Genomic DNA, 14,188 nt, shown 5'->3' with positions numbered 1-14,188 from the left:
ACAAACAGCTAATCCAGTTCTGTAGCATCTAGATAATTCAGATTTCCACTAAGGATCAGATCTTTCAATAAGCTTTCATCTCCTTTGATTTGTTGAATACCCTATGCCCTCTCTAACAAATAGTGTAATTAAACAGATACTTAGATAACATATTTCATATATCTGCATCTGTGATAAGATATATTTCATATATCTTACATGTGCATCTGAAATAATGAATTTCCATTTGTTTTCTAGTGGGTGAAAACCTTCACTAATGGCTTGAAATATGCCATTATTGCTATTTCTTAGGCCTCTTACATAACTCAACTGTTTTCTTTAGTGTCAGTTATAAATTGTTTTGCTCTCTTTGGAACATTTTTTTTGGCATGGCTTTAAAGCCATGCAAAAATAGCTTACTTGAATTAATTTAAGTTGCTCTAAGATAGTTGCTCCTTCGTATACCTATTACCTAGCTAGCAAGCTGAAGGAATTTGTTCAATATATTTTCAGCAGCTCAAAAGGTATTAGATGCCAACATTTTCAATAGAAAATTAATTCTCTGTGCCTTAACATTTAGTGTTACACTTGAGGTTCTGTAGACCTAATTTTCAGCAGCAATTTGAAGAAAATCAGGATCTTCTCAACACGGAGTCTTACAAAATGAATGGCTGCTTTAAAAGAAGACTTACTTTACATACTTTCAGATACCTGCTGCAGTTTGTTAGTTGTATCTATTCTTTTCCTTGAAAAACTTGGCTATGTTTTTCTTTTCCCTATTCAGTATTACCTCTCTTTCTCTCTCTCTCAGTTGTCTTCCTTTTTTTTTTTTTTTTTTTCTCAAAAAGAAAGTTCTGTTCATCCTGTCATTTTTATTCTGTATTTAAAAACAGTATCCAAAAATCAAAAGGCAATTCTGAACACATTAGTATGGCAAAAAAATACATTGGCTTGACAGGATTTCTGTTCCTAAAAGACTGAGGCAGAGGGGAAAGATTGGAAGAAAAACGTATTGTGCTTAATAGATTTCCTTAGGATTTTAAAATTTGAGGAAAGGTAAACATTCACATTCTTAATTTTTTGAGTATCTTTTCATTTAGGAGTATTTTGTGTATCTCTGCTAGCTGTGAATGTAGATGTATGTGGTGTGTTCGTGAAAACATGTTTTATAATTTAAAGTTAGATAGTCTGTTAACCAAAAGAATACTGCAAAAAACAGTCTGTCATTGATGACATAGCTTATTTTATATATCCCTTGTTCATCAAAAGAACCATTGAAAATTTTGTTCTAGTCTGACAATCAAGTAGCCAAAGTAGCCATACTGAGCCAAAGTATGATCAACACAATAATTTGGCAAGACTGATACAGCTTGGTGTAACCTGATCATTTATGGATCAATTGATAATATTCTAGATTAATTTGCCGTGTGATTGACTCACAGTTCTAATTTAGGAAAATATCCACACTGAATTTAGCTAAAAATAGCTTAGTTCAATACATATGTTTTGCAGCCAGACAGTGATGGAAGTGCTGCCTAATAAATATATGGGAAGTGGAGAAAGACATCTCAAAATAGGATAAATGTATTTTACTATCTATAAGCAGACAACTTTTTTTTTTTTTTTTTTTTTTTTTTTTTTTGCTTTTGCTTTTGAGGCTTAGAAAAGGCATTGTGTTCTCTCATATAATTTTGTATTATAATTCATGATTAGACAAAGAGGAACTTCAAATGCATTCAGAATTAAACAGAATGGAATAGTTTTACAGTCAGACTCCTGAAAAGGATTATCCTTCTGGGCTATATCATTAAGGATTTATTTCCTTACCCTTTCCTCTTTGCTCCTTCCCTGTTCCTTGCCTTCACCTGGCAGTATCTTCCGGATTGTTTGAAGGAGAGGGGATTTTGGGCACTTGCGGAATGTCAGCTTCTGTACCTAAGCCCTGCAGGCTGACCGAGCTTTTCCAGTTCACTGATGCAAGTGCAAGCATCCTATGGTTCATATGCAGCTCTAATTCCAATTTACTTGGCAGTTATTTCTTGAATAGGCTAATTTTACATATGATTAGTTTTTAATCTTCAATCACAACATAAACGGCCTGTATTGTATTACCATAAAAGTATGTTAATACATAGGCTATGGTTAACTCGAAGTGCAAGCTCGGTTCTTCCAGAAACGCGGTGTGCGAGCACCGCGGCTTCTGTGGGAACTCCTAACTTGCAGCTGAAAGCAGAATTCATCCTGAAGCAAAAAATGTGATGCAGATTTTTAGGAGGTGACAAGAATAACATTACAAGATATATAACTGTAGCAAGACATAACAAGAAAATTATGTTTCTGTGAAAAGCAGACTGCAGTTATTTCAGGGCAGAAATAACTTCACAGTTGTGAAGGCCAAAACATATAGAAATGCATACATTTTTTTCATGGGGAGGACATTTAAATCTCTGCTGGTTTCTGCTGAATTTGGATAGATAAGAACAGAGCCAGCCAATAAATCCTGCTTGAATTTATAACCACCAGTTTCTCCTTAATTTCATTAAAGCACAGTTGCAGAAGTAACCATGCTCGGGTTGCATGACTAGCTCGTATCCCTTGCAAAAACTGTCCCTTTGTCAGAGCTGGCAACAGAGCTGGCTTAATGTGCTAGAGGGATTTAGGTCTATTAATATATTGTGTAATAATTGGAATTTGCAACAAAAATGTGTCAGAATTGATCACTTTTCCAAGTGGTAAACTGTTAGTTTTAATAGAAAAACACATATGCAGTGATTTTTTTTTGAATGAGATGAAGATGTTAGAATGCCTGTTTTTAATGTATATATTAGCACTAATTACTTCATGTCTTGTTGTCAACTGAACCATTGTTTCATTGAAGTTAACATATGATAAAACGGAAGTAACGCATTAGTGAATCTGCTCCATTGTGTTTGGCCTTTTCTAGATGCTGTGAAATTTAAAGCAAAGTACTAATTCCACAGGCCTGAAAGCTCCATCATCTTCCCCTGTGATAGATTTTCTGATGTTATAGCAGTTGCTCAAGATTCTAAGGTGTAAGTTGAATAATTTCTCACTTTTTACGCATTTTCATTTTTCCTTTTGGGGATGATGTCACATCACACTGTGGTGTTATATGTCAGTGGTGACATTAATTGAAATAAGAAGGGCACTCCGTAACACTTTTGTAAGGTGATGTTAACCTAGTTATCCTATAATACTTACCTTCTTTTCACTTGATGCCAGAGACTTAAGAAAGTCATGCTGATGCTCAAAAAATACAAGAGCATGGCTCAGTAACAATTTTCTATTTGATATAACATTGTTAGCCATAATGATAAAATAAGGGGAAAACTGTGGGAAATAAATAAGCCGTATTTGGTTTTTGAATCTCTGATATTAGGGAATATACTCTGAGATCCTGTATAGAAGTGAGGATATATTGTGCAGTTTGTTTTTGCCAACAGTTGAGATATATTCTCTTTGGAGTGTCACCCAATGAGAATGACACCCTATGCAGTCAAATGTTTATTTATTTACTCGTATATTACATTTTGTCTTCCTGACAGCTTGTCTTATAAGGATGAACACATCTATGATTTTTTTAAATTGTCATATGCACTAATAGATCTCTTCACCAAATTGACTGGTTTGAATTTATCATTTTTATAGTGCCCCTGCCTTTTCTATTGTGCAGAAATATTTTTATGTGATTACATATTCCTTCTGTCTCTTCTTCATATCTTATTGATAAAATTTCATTAGATTTGTTTCTTCAGAATGTTATTTTTTGAGGGACTAACCTTGTAAAGTTACTTGTAATAAAAATTTATTTAACTTCTATTCGAGTTTCTTACACAACTTACTAATTTTATGGTAATATTTTGTCCAGCTTCTCCATGTCTATGATTACCTAATCCATAATTCTTTCACTGTATCAGTGAAATTTGTATTGATGAAAACTTTGATGAAATCCCTTTCTTTATAGGATCATTTTATTTGTTTGCTGTGGAACTTCCAGTTGTAATTTTGGATAGATTGTCTATGCTGCACTATTTTTTAAAATTTGTTTCTGTTGTTTTTTAGTATATTTTTACTAATTCCAGATCAGTTGGCACATTTTCATACCGACCTGTTTCTCTATGTATTCAATAAGCAGAAATCTTTGAGAGAAGCAATATCTTTCCCCCATGACAGTATGTAAAATACATTCCTGAGAGTATACATTCACATAGACTTGCATCGTTTTGTGTCCTTGAATCTAGGATGCTTGTAGGCACTAGGATCATTAAATGTAGATCTATCCTAAGAGTTCCCAAAGGTATCTGGAGTGTGTAGATTTGAGAATTATTGGTCAACATTCCTTTTCTTATTAACTCCAACTGAATGCTCTTCTTCTTTTTTTTTTCTTCGTTATCTACACTTTCCTGAGAAAGCTGAAGACAACATCATTATTGCATAGAAGTTTTTGCCTTTTAGCATAAATTTTATTGATGTGAACTAATAAAAGCGAATTTTAAGCAATCTGCAGGAGAAGCTGATTAGTACCCATGGAAGTATGTTCTGTGTTCTCATCACCTCCTCTTTTAAGTAGGTCTTCTTGAAAACCAAGATCCGAAAAAAGGACAGGCAAGGCCTTATTCAAATATAGTTCCTATTTTTGTCTTCTGCCTTTGTTTTTTTAGTATTTCCTGTATTTAGAGCTGTGCTGATATTATTAATGTATGTTCAAGTACTGAAAGAAAAAAGAATTGCAAGAGTCTGATGCAAAATACTCTCAATGTTGTTGTTCTCTGGAATATTATTGTGCAATGCTTTTGCCTCCTTGAACTTCTACAAGTTTCACTTCTGGTGAATCATCATAGCTTGATTTCTGAGCCAGAGATCTTAGACTGAGTGTCAAACTGAGACAGTTTGCTTTACCCCTAATCCATTAGATAATGCTCAAAATCATCAACATATAGGGGAAGTGTGGTGTAACCAAACTGACATGAGGTATTTTGTATATGAAGGTGAAGACAGTCACTGATTTTCCAGCATTGTATTTGTGCGACTATTCCTTTTTGTTCTGGTAGGACTTGCTAGGACAGAAGTCAGATTCTGGTGTGTTGAAATTTTCTTTTGAGGCCCTGCTTTGGCAGGATGCTGTCTTGTTGCTTATAAAATGACTAAAGTGTCTACCAAATGCAAGTGCCAAGTCAAAATATGTTCTGTATTTTGGTAATTGTGCAGAAAGAACACCAGATGGTTCTGATGATGAAGTGCTTTGGATGGGATCACCAAAGTTTTAATGGATGGCAAACTCCAAAGTCTGAATTACCAAGCTCTCTAGTAGCACACTTTTTTTTTTTATTTTTATTTTTTTTAATCAATCAGAGTGGGCAAGGTATTTTCAGACCCAGGAAAGAAAGAACCATATATTACTCTGCATGTAGTTGAATAAAATACATGTAACTTCCCTTTAGGAATATTTGAAACTGAGAATATTTGAGCTTAATAGAAAGGGTGCCAAATTATGTTTGCAAAATGAAAAAAGCTGTATGATGAACAGTATTGGTTTTGTTTTAGCAGTATGATATTTTCTGGGTATGTTAAAATTTCATAAAGTGTGCTCTCAATCTATAATTTTGTTATCCACTATTCTTTTACAATATGAACATCCCCTACATTTTGAGTTCCAGGGTATAACCATGATATTTATTTTCCACATCTGATCAGAGATGGTTCAAGAGTGATCTTTTCTTGTAGAAGATTTTCCCATTAAAGTAAATTGGACAGACCACATTTAGAGGGTAGAGAAACACAAACGTTAAGTAACAGATCATACAGACATCAAATTTTATAGCTCTCACAATGTAACAAATGTTAAAATTGGTCTTTTAATACATTCTAGCCATGCCCTAATTGCGTAGCAGTTGGTGTGTTGTTGTGTCATAATCACTTAGGATTTTGTATGTATTTGAATGAAGTGTATTGCGTATTATTTTTTCTTTTATTTGTATGATTTGCTGAACAGCTAAATACTAATGATGGTAGAGAATCTTGGATGGTATTTGTCACCAGTTTTTACACAAGAATAGCATTACCTTGCCTGAACCTCTAGTAGTTATTGCCATTGAAATCAGTGAAAGTTTCACCATTGACTGTAGTGTGATAATAGGGTCAGGTTGTTGAAATAAAGCTTGATGAGGCATAGCTTAGATAATGAGGCCAAGGTTAGCCACAACTTTTAAAGTGCAAGTTTTTGGCTTCCACGGGATTGGGCTGGTCTAACTATGGGAGAGAATTCTCAACCAAAAGAGAGACTTCTTTTCGCTCTCAAATTTGTATTTTACAAAATGTGAGATTTTTGCCTAATATGTTGTTGTAAGAGTGAACCAAGGGTGAAAAAAAAGGGACCTTGCATCATGTTGTCAGACCATATTCTTATGTCTGTGGGAGCCAGGTTTTAAAGATTGCTGGGACTTGCTACAGAGCGCAGCTGCTTCTCAAGGTGGGGAGAGGTATCAAGACTCATATATGATTGATGGGAAACTCTTTTGTTGGCACTGAGCTTCTTTGTAAATTTTGTTTAATTATCTCTTAATTTTTGAACATGCATTTAAGATTAGACCATCTTAAAATCAGAATCAGTGTGGCTACAGAGAGGATTCATCTTACTTAATATACAAAAAAAAATTTACTCTGATAACTTTTAAAAGCTTTTACTATAATTTTTACTGATTTTTGCAAAGCTCTACATGGTGTAGACTGGGATCCTATTGTCCCTGATTATAGTGAGTGGAATCTCATTCCCTGATTTTTCAAGGGGGTGACTTGCTGTTAAGGTTTTATTCAATAGCATAAACCATCCCAGTTCAGAGGGTCAATAATAGGACTATGTACTGCTTGATCTTGCTCTTAGAATCTCAAGATATGGCTTAAATTTTGTATAAACTTTATGTTGGCACTCTGTGCAGAAATCCCCCCATCCAACAGTAGAATCTGCAAATGGTTACTTTCTTGTAAAGTACTATAAAATTTGCATCTGGGAAAGTTCTATAGGTGCACAATATATTATTGTGATGATTAATAATAGTGTTTGACTTTGCACTGAATTATGAGGTACTGAAATTTTCACAAGCAAAGCTCTGAAAAATTCTAAGATACTTATTACCTCATTTTTGTGACAGAGTGAAGGGTTAAAATCCTAGATCCATTAAGATTGTGGTGCTTTTGCAATGACTAAAATACAGCCAGGTTTTAACCCTGTGTTCCAAAAATAGCTGTGCCTTCCTGTGAGGTCAGGAGCATTCCCATGATTTGCCCTATTACTTTAGGGACTGTATTTACTCACATTGGATAGTGTGTCTGTTGACATTTTCAAAATGCATATCCTCGTATAACTGTAAACTCTTGAGACCCTTTATGGCAATTTAGACAGCACTCAGAGCAATGCGATCTTGAACTGAGCTGAAACCTGTAGTAGCACCCTAATGCAATTAGTTGCAAACAAAGCAAAGGGTTAAATTATTTTGAAGCATGGAATAGGTAGTGATAAAATAACTGAAATTATAGTTCTAAAGATTACTATTATAACATCTTACAGTTTCTTTAAGGAAGAAAGGCAGAATAAGGATTAAAAACTGTCAAGTGGGAAATGTCTTCTGATAATATGATCTTGTTTCTTGAGAGTGCATTGACTAGGAATGTAAATTGGTTCTTGTTCTTGGATTTTTCTGAAAAGTTTTTTCTTATACTCAAGCAGTTAAAGTCTGCACTGCATCCTGAAGGGTACATATGCCAGAAAGAGAGGGCAGGGTCACTTGGAAAAAGATATTTCTAGCTCAAAGAAGCAAAGTATGCCCAGTTAAAGCAAAATAGAGGGATCAGAAAATTTTACAGAAAAAGAAAAAAGGCTACATACTTTATAGTTACCTGGGAGTAGTTACAACTTGTGCACTAATGATTTCTGATGAATGTTGCTGGTGTTAGTTAAAAGGAAAACAAAGAAAACAACACCCTAAAATTCCACAGCAATAGCTGCCTTATTTAGTACAAGACAGAAACATATTTGAAGCTCTTCTTCAAGAATTTTTATTTTAAAGAAATACAAGTTATTCCCTATATACCTTTCTTTCCTCTTTCATTTTCATTTCTTTAGTTAAACCAGTGATAAGATCTTTTAACGAGACATATTAGACTGATGAGTTAATTTGGTGAAGCTTTTAGGTTTGCTCTCCAGATTAATGTGAACATTTTTGAGTTTTTCTTTTTGTAGATCAATATTCCATTTTCACGTCTGAAATATCATATGCAAAGCACCTAGTAACCACCCCTCTGTCAGCTTTGCATTGCTGTCTGTCAGTATTATGCTGAAGACAGGTGCTGATTGCCTGAGGCTCACAGATACTCAGCAATGCTAGTAGATGCCTGGAGATATGGTTTTATATGACTACTTAAATAAGCTAAGAAATTGTTTCCCAGATTGCTCTCAGCATGAAAAAAAAATGGAACACCCATCCCCCAAACCTGAATTTAAATTTGTAGTTGTGGACGCTTTATGGTAAAGCGCAGGCCATCTCTGGGTCCAACCAAAGTCAGTAAGACTTGACAATGAGCAACTTATTAACTTGTAATCTCTGAACACGCTACAAAAATCAGGCTGTGAACACAGGATCGATACGTACAGACTGGTAGAAAGTAGTGTTTTAGCATTTTAACCTGCTTGTTTCTTAGTGGCTGGGCTTAATAAAAATTGGAGCTAGGAGTAGTTGTATCATTTGTTTGATGGGCGGTATTGACTGTGATGCTTTCAAACTGTGGTGACTGTGTTTCAATTCTGGCTTAAAAATACCTTGCAGATCTTGTAATGCTGAGGAAAAAGTAGGAAATAGGAATCTTTAGATGATAGGCGACAAGAAAAGGTATGATTTTGACAGAGATGTTATAAGTGACACTCAGAAGAAGCCAGGGCTTTACCTGGTTAAATTTCCAAAGCTTGAATTCTTATCAAGTGGATATCTTAACCTTTAAAGGCAAATTTTATTTCAAGATGTACACTTTCCCTAATTAAATATAATTTTTTTTACTTGCTTTATTTAACTAGTGAAGTAGTCATACCTTTTCAGAGACTGAAGAGAGACTGAAAAGTTTTTATTTTGAGAGCTTGGCGAGGTCAGCTTTTCTGTCTCCCCATTTCTCTCTGATTTATTTATTGAGCATATGAGAATTATTTGTCTTCAGGACTGACTACTGGAAATAATTGCAAATAAAATGGTCCTTTGGGCAAAATACAAAGTCATGTCCTTGCTAATAGCTCTCTGCGTCACATATACGGGGAATCGTTTTCTGATTGAGGATGTGTATGTAAGATAGGGTTCTAGTCAACCAAACAAATCCTTGAAGAAAGTAGTTTTATTTACTTATGACTTATTCAACTTTCTAAAGTTGAATTAAAATGAGATTACATAGACCCCTTTTCTCTGTTTATGGTGTCAGGAGGTATTAGTTTCAAAAATCAGAGCTGAGAAGAGAATGACATCTCTCATTTATTTTTTTTTTTAAAAAGACTTAAGCTATAATTATTGTATCTCAGGGAAAAACAAGCTATGCAATAAGGAGATTTTGTCCCCCAGGATATCCAGAGAAGTAGACCTGAAGGCAGGCATTTTTAAGGCCTTCTAATTGATTTTTACGTCCTACTTCTTAACTAGCTTTGAAAATCTGATACTCAGTAATAGGTACTCTCCAACATGGAACCCCCATGTTATGTCTGGTTTAACACTAGTTTCAATGGGAGTAAATGGCACGTTTTTATTGTAATGTTACAAAATAGACCAGTTGGAAAAGAAAAAAAATTGATTCTGAGCACAGCTGACTTAGCTGCTGGGCATTTGGCTCACAACCTGCTTACATTAAATTCCTCTGAAGGTATGGGTACAGTTTTTGTTTATTTTTTATTGAAACTCGTGATTTTTATTTTATTTTTTTGCTGCATAGTGCTCCACAGTTGTGACAGGAAGAATGTCCAATATTCAAGGGAATTTGCAGGTTTGAGTTCTATATAGTACAAGTACATGTGCTAGAAATTTAAATAAGGTAATTTGTTCCCTTGCACCACTATTACTGATGATATCACTAAAATATTAGCTGGCCATTTCAGCTGTCTTATTTATAGCTATTAGAAACAATGGTTAAAAAATGGGCTTTCCCAGTCAACATTTATTTTGACATCTCTCTCTCTTTGCTAGAGGCTTTAGTATCCTGTTCAAGGGCTTTCTTTTTACTATTTCAAACTCTGCTTATGTATTTGCAGGTATTATGCAAACCCTTAGGCACAATTTTTAAAAGCCCCCCTTAAATGTAGCACAAGGACAATTTAATAGGTATACAAGTCAAGGTGCAGTGAAAGAACCTGGTGAAGATGTGTCCTAAATCCTTCTCATATTCTATATACAAAAACTTCGGAATTTGAATTGTAATATACAATAGCCTCCCATTTTATTTAACTGATCACAGCTCTACAAAATTCTTGATGCTTTATCTAGCAAAGAAAACACAATCGGTGAATTTGCCTTTCTTTTTCTTTTCAAAGAAACCATTTATTTGCTTAGAGGGTCAGAAATTGGAGATAAAATATGGAAATAAAACGAATATGTACCTTTTAATATAGATGTTCTGAAGTTGAGGCAAATCAATGAAATTCCATAGTGCTGTGTAATTCAATTTCAATTTAGTCCAGTCCAGAGCTCATAAAGCACATTAAAGAGACTTAACTACGTGCTTAATTACAGGTTTGAATAAAATTTTATGCTCTTTATACTGTCCATTTCTGTCACATGACCGAACTGAAAGAACATACCCTCTTTATTTAAATAAAGTAAGCAAATTCTTCTTTAAACATCATCCTTGATATGAAATAGCAAGGAAAATGACATAAGTTATATATTCAAAAGATAAAGGGGACTAAAAACTAAAAGGAGTATCATTAATTTTAATACAAATTTTCAGGAAAAAAATCAATGCAGTAGGCTAACAACTCCTAGTATGTGTTCCTTCTTCTTCTATAATAGTTTTACATAATGATAATATTATCTAATAAGCAAAATCATTGTTATTATTTTGTGTTACAATTGTATCCAGAGACCCCATTTGAGATTGCTTTACAGTAGTGCCCTGAGGCCCTGTTAGGGTTGTGAGTCCCTGTACACATGTAGTAAGAAATTAGAAAGCTATCATTCCAAACAGGCAACGTACATTTAAGGCACGAAGAGGAGAAGAAATTTGCGAAGTGCTACAGTACAGGTCAGTGCCAGAGCTGCAGTACTGGTCGTCATATGGTTGACCTCAATAGTTGTGACAAATAAGAGTTTCTGAAGATTATCTGTGAATGCCAGTTCAAAGCCATATCCTCTACATACCGCTGTTTCTCTGGAGCATAGAATAACTTTGCAGGTAGAGTTTGTCTCTGCTGTAAACCTCTGCCTGTATTTGATACATCCTGAGAGCGGTACCAAATACTGAAGGGGTTTTGGGTATCTGGTACACCAGTCTCAGTTCTCAGGGCCTGTAATGTTGTAACGTTTAATTCTAGTTTTAGTTTGCCTTGTATTGCTTTCAGCACATGGATCTGTACATGCAACGCTACAGGAGCATGCCAGTTTTGAAGCTTTCTTCATTTGCCTTTGTTCAATCACATTGATTGGGAATGACCCAGCCTGTGGCTATTAAAAGGGCATGCAGTTCACAAGGAGCTCAGAAATGGCATCTGTGTCAGACCTACTTGGTGGGAATGGTGGTGGGCTGCTGCAGGAACTGCTGGGAAATCTGAAGCCCTTGAGGTGGGAGCAGCGAGCCAGCCGCCCTTAGCAGCCTACCCTGGGCCACGGGGGGAAGCTTTTGCTGTCTCTAACCAATGAGTTACAACTGGAGAGCCTCCTCTCCCTTCAGCCTTTCAGGCAGCATGGGGTATGGCTTGTGGCTCTTATCTGCTTAGAAGAATGAGTACAGAGCTTATCAGATCTGGAATGCTAGGCCCTTCCTTATTATATGAAAGAATAGGTACATATTTAGGTGTTTCTTTCATCCACACTGTGATTTACGCATTTTTGGTGTTCTCAAGTGTATTTTGAAGTGCCAGGTATAATAATACATTTAAATTAGTTGTTGAATGATTGTGCACTACTTTTTAAATCAAAATCCTTTTAGTCAACCTGATGGCATGCTAGGAAGTGATACAGCTGAAAGACCTTAATTTTGTATTCTGTGCTTAGGTCTTGTAGTGATCGGATGCTTTATAGATACACAGGCACACAGCAGAGAAAACTTCATGAATTGTCTTTTGAAGACGCAATGTGTCTTTTGCAAATGCATTTGCCTTTGCAGAAGAGATCATAAGGCGCTGTTACAATCAGTTATATCATAAAAAGCAGCAAGGTCATGTGCCACTGCCAAGTCAAGCCATTTTGTGATAGGCAATAGAAAACTCTCTTGTGAGTCACGCAGTGGTGTTTGGCAAAAGTGGGGGTGCTTGCAGGGTTCCTCCCCCCCTCCCCTCTAAGTGGTTCACAGAAACACCATCTATTGTATGCCTGTGTTTACATGCTCATTGTAGGCAGATGTGAGGTTGCTCTGAACTAGAAGACATGTAGTTACGTAAGTGCTAACCATAGCTAAACTGGATTAGAGTGGGTTTGTGGCCAGTCATCGCTGAGTGTGGGCAGAGTGAGCTCACATCTCCCTCCGAACCTCTGTGGAGAGGTGTCTTATTTTAGGTATTTTTGAGCCCTGTTCCTGTAATAACGACATCTGACACGTAAAAAAATTGTAAAGAAACACTGTAATGGAAGAAATAGTACCTTCTCTTTGTGAATAAGGAACGAAGAAGCACAAAGAAGCTTCTTTTGCTGAAGGTTGTGCAGCAAATGTTTAGCAAGGCAAGGGACTGAGTGCACAGCCCCGGAGACCGATGTTTACATCATATTCACCACATTGTTCTTACCTCACGCCGATACAACATGTGTTTTAAAACGATCAGTTGTGTAACAGGCGGTATACTTTGATTCCTCCTCTGATAGACCATTTGGCCATGATCTCAGTTACAGAACACAAAAATCCAAATGAGTATCATTGCAGAGGGACTATTCTAAAATGAAAAACATTAGGTAAACAACCTTTTTTTGCTAATGTGTGGAACCAAGGAGAATAAATAATTTAAGAATAAGCCAGCAAAGGTAGTAAAATACAATCCTGGGGCGCAGAAGAGAAGTGACACAAAAGGAAGATAAGGAGAATTCCCTCATATTTTTTCTTCTAGAAAGTCTTGTCAATAGTGGTTAATTACTCTGTTTACTTCCCTGTTTCAAAATGATTGTCTGTGAAGAGTTGTCCATGTTTAAATAAACCATTTTTCATTGAATCATCTTGAAGCTCTGCCCTTAACCTCAATTAAGCAAGATTTTTAGAAATCCAACTCAGAGGATCTCATCATCATCAACCTTCCGCCCCCTTCATTTTTATGATTGTGGTTATGGGCTTACAGGTCATTAATGTTGTTTTAATTGTGCAGTTTTGCACATTCAGGGTGTGAAATTACTGTGTGAATCAGGCCCTAAATGTCTTAACTTCATTTCTATATTATTCCTTCTTCTCATTTCACATCACACTATAATTCTGAAAATAGTTTTTTAACAGTTGTTGAATGGTACATATTTTAGTCCCAGCAGCCCACAATGATAGGCCACGTTCTTAAATGATATAACATGATGCCATGCTTTTCACTAAATAACTGCTTCCATTTTTTACTCATAGGCTTCCTTCGTGCTCACTGATGACTGTGCAGAGAAAATACAGACTACCTGTAGAGGCTGTATCTTAGAAGAATCAGTCTTTTAATGAAAGCTTTGAAAGCTTTTATAAAATAAGTATTTTTTCTGCTTTCCACAAGTGGTGAAATCTTATGTTGTGCAAATTGAAATCTCTTGAAATTATTAGAGCTGACAATGTTTGGGAGAAAAGAGGACTATTTTGTAAGTGACTGTATAAATAAATACATTCTGCTATTTATGGCAATTTCTTTGGTTCGTAACAGTTAAAGCATACATGATCCTGCAGTCATTTACTGATGTATGTAATCTGTTATATGACCAGGATTCTCTTCGTGTCAATATACTTTTGCAAGACAAAGCCCTCTTTTTTGAAAAGTGAATTGTTTTGAAGGATTATGTGAAAT

The 14,188-nt window shown here is 35.5% G+C and overlaps 1 protein-coding gene across 11 annotated transcripts in view; it reads left to right on the top strand.

Annotated features, from left to right (window-relative positions):
- Positions 1 to 14,188, top strand: part of SOX6 (SRY-box transcription factor 6) — a 366,958-nt gene that overhangs the window by 34,761 nt on the left and 318,009 nt on the right. For 3 of the 11 annotated variants that reach the window (XM_062576042.1, XM_062576041.1, XM_062576040.1), the window contains exon 2: positions 2,924 to 3,032. The exons of 7 other annotated variants lie outside the window; for them this stretch is intronic. The gene's annotated coding sequence lies outside the window, so the exon portion shown is untranslated. Of the gene's footprint in view, positions 1 to 2,923; positions 3,033 to 13,925; positions 13,986 to 14,188 lie in introns of those variants that run through there. One more of the 11 variants, XM_062576048.1, reaches the window with a different exon arrangement.

This window comes from Rhea pennata, chromosome 5 (genome assembly GCF_028389875.1).
Source record: "Rhea pennata isolate bPtePen1 chromosome 5, bPtePen1.pri, whole genome shotgun sequence".
NCBI lineage: Eukaryota > Metazoa > Chordata > Aves > Rheiformes > Rheidae > Rhea > Rhea pennata.
This window is presented reverse-complemented; position numbering and strand designations above follow the sequence as displayed.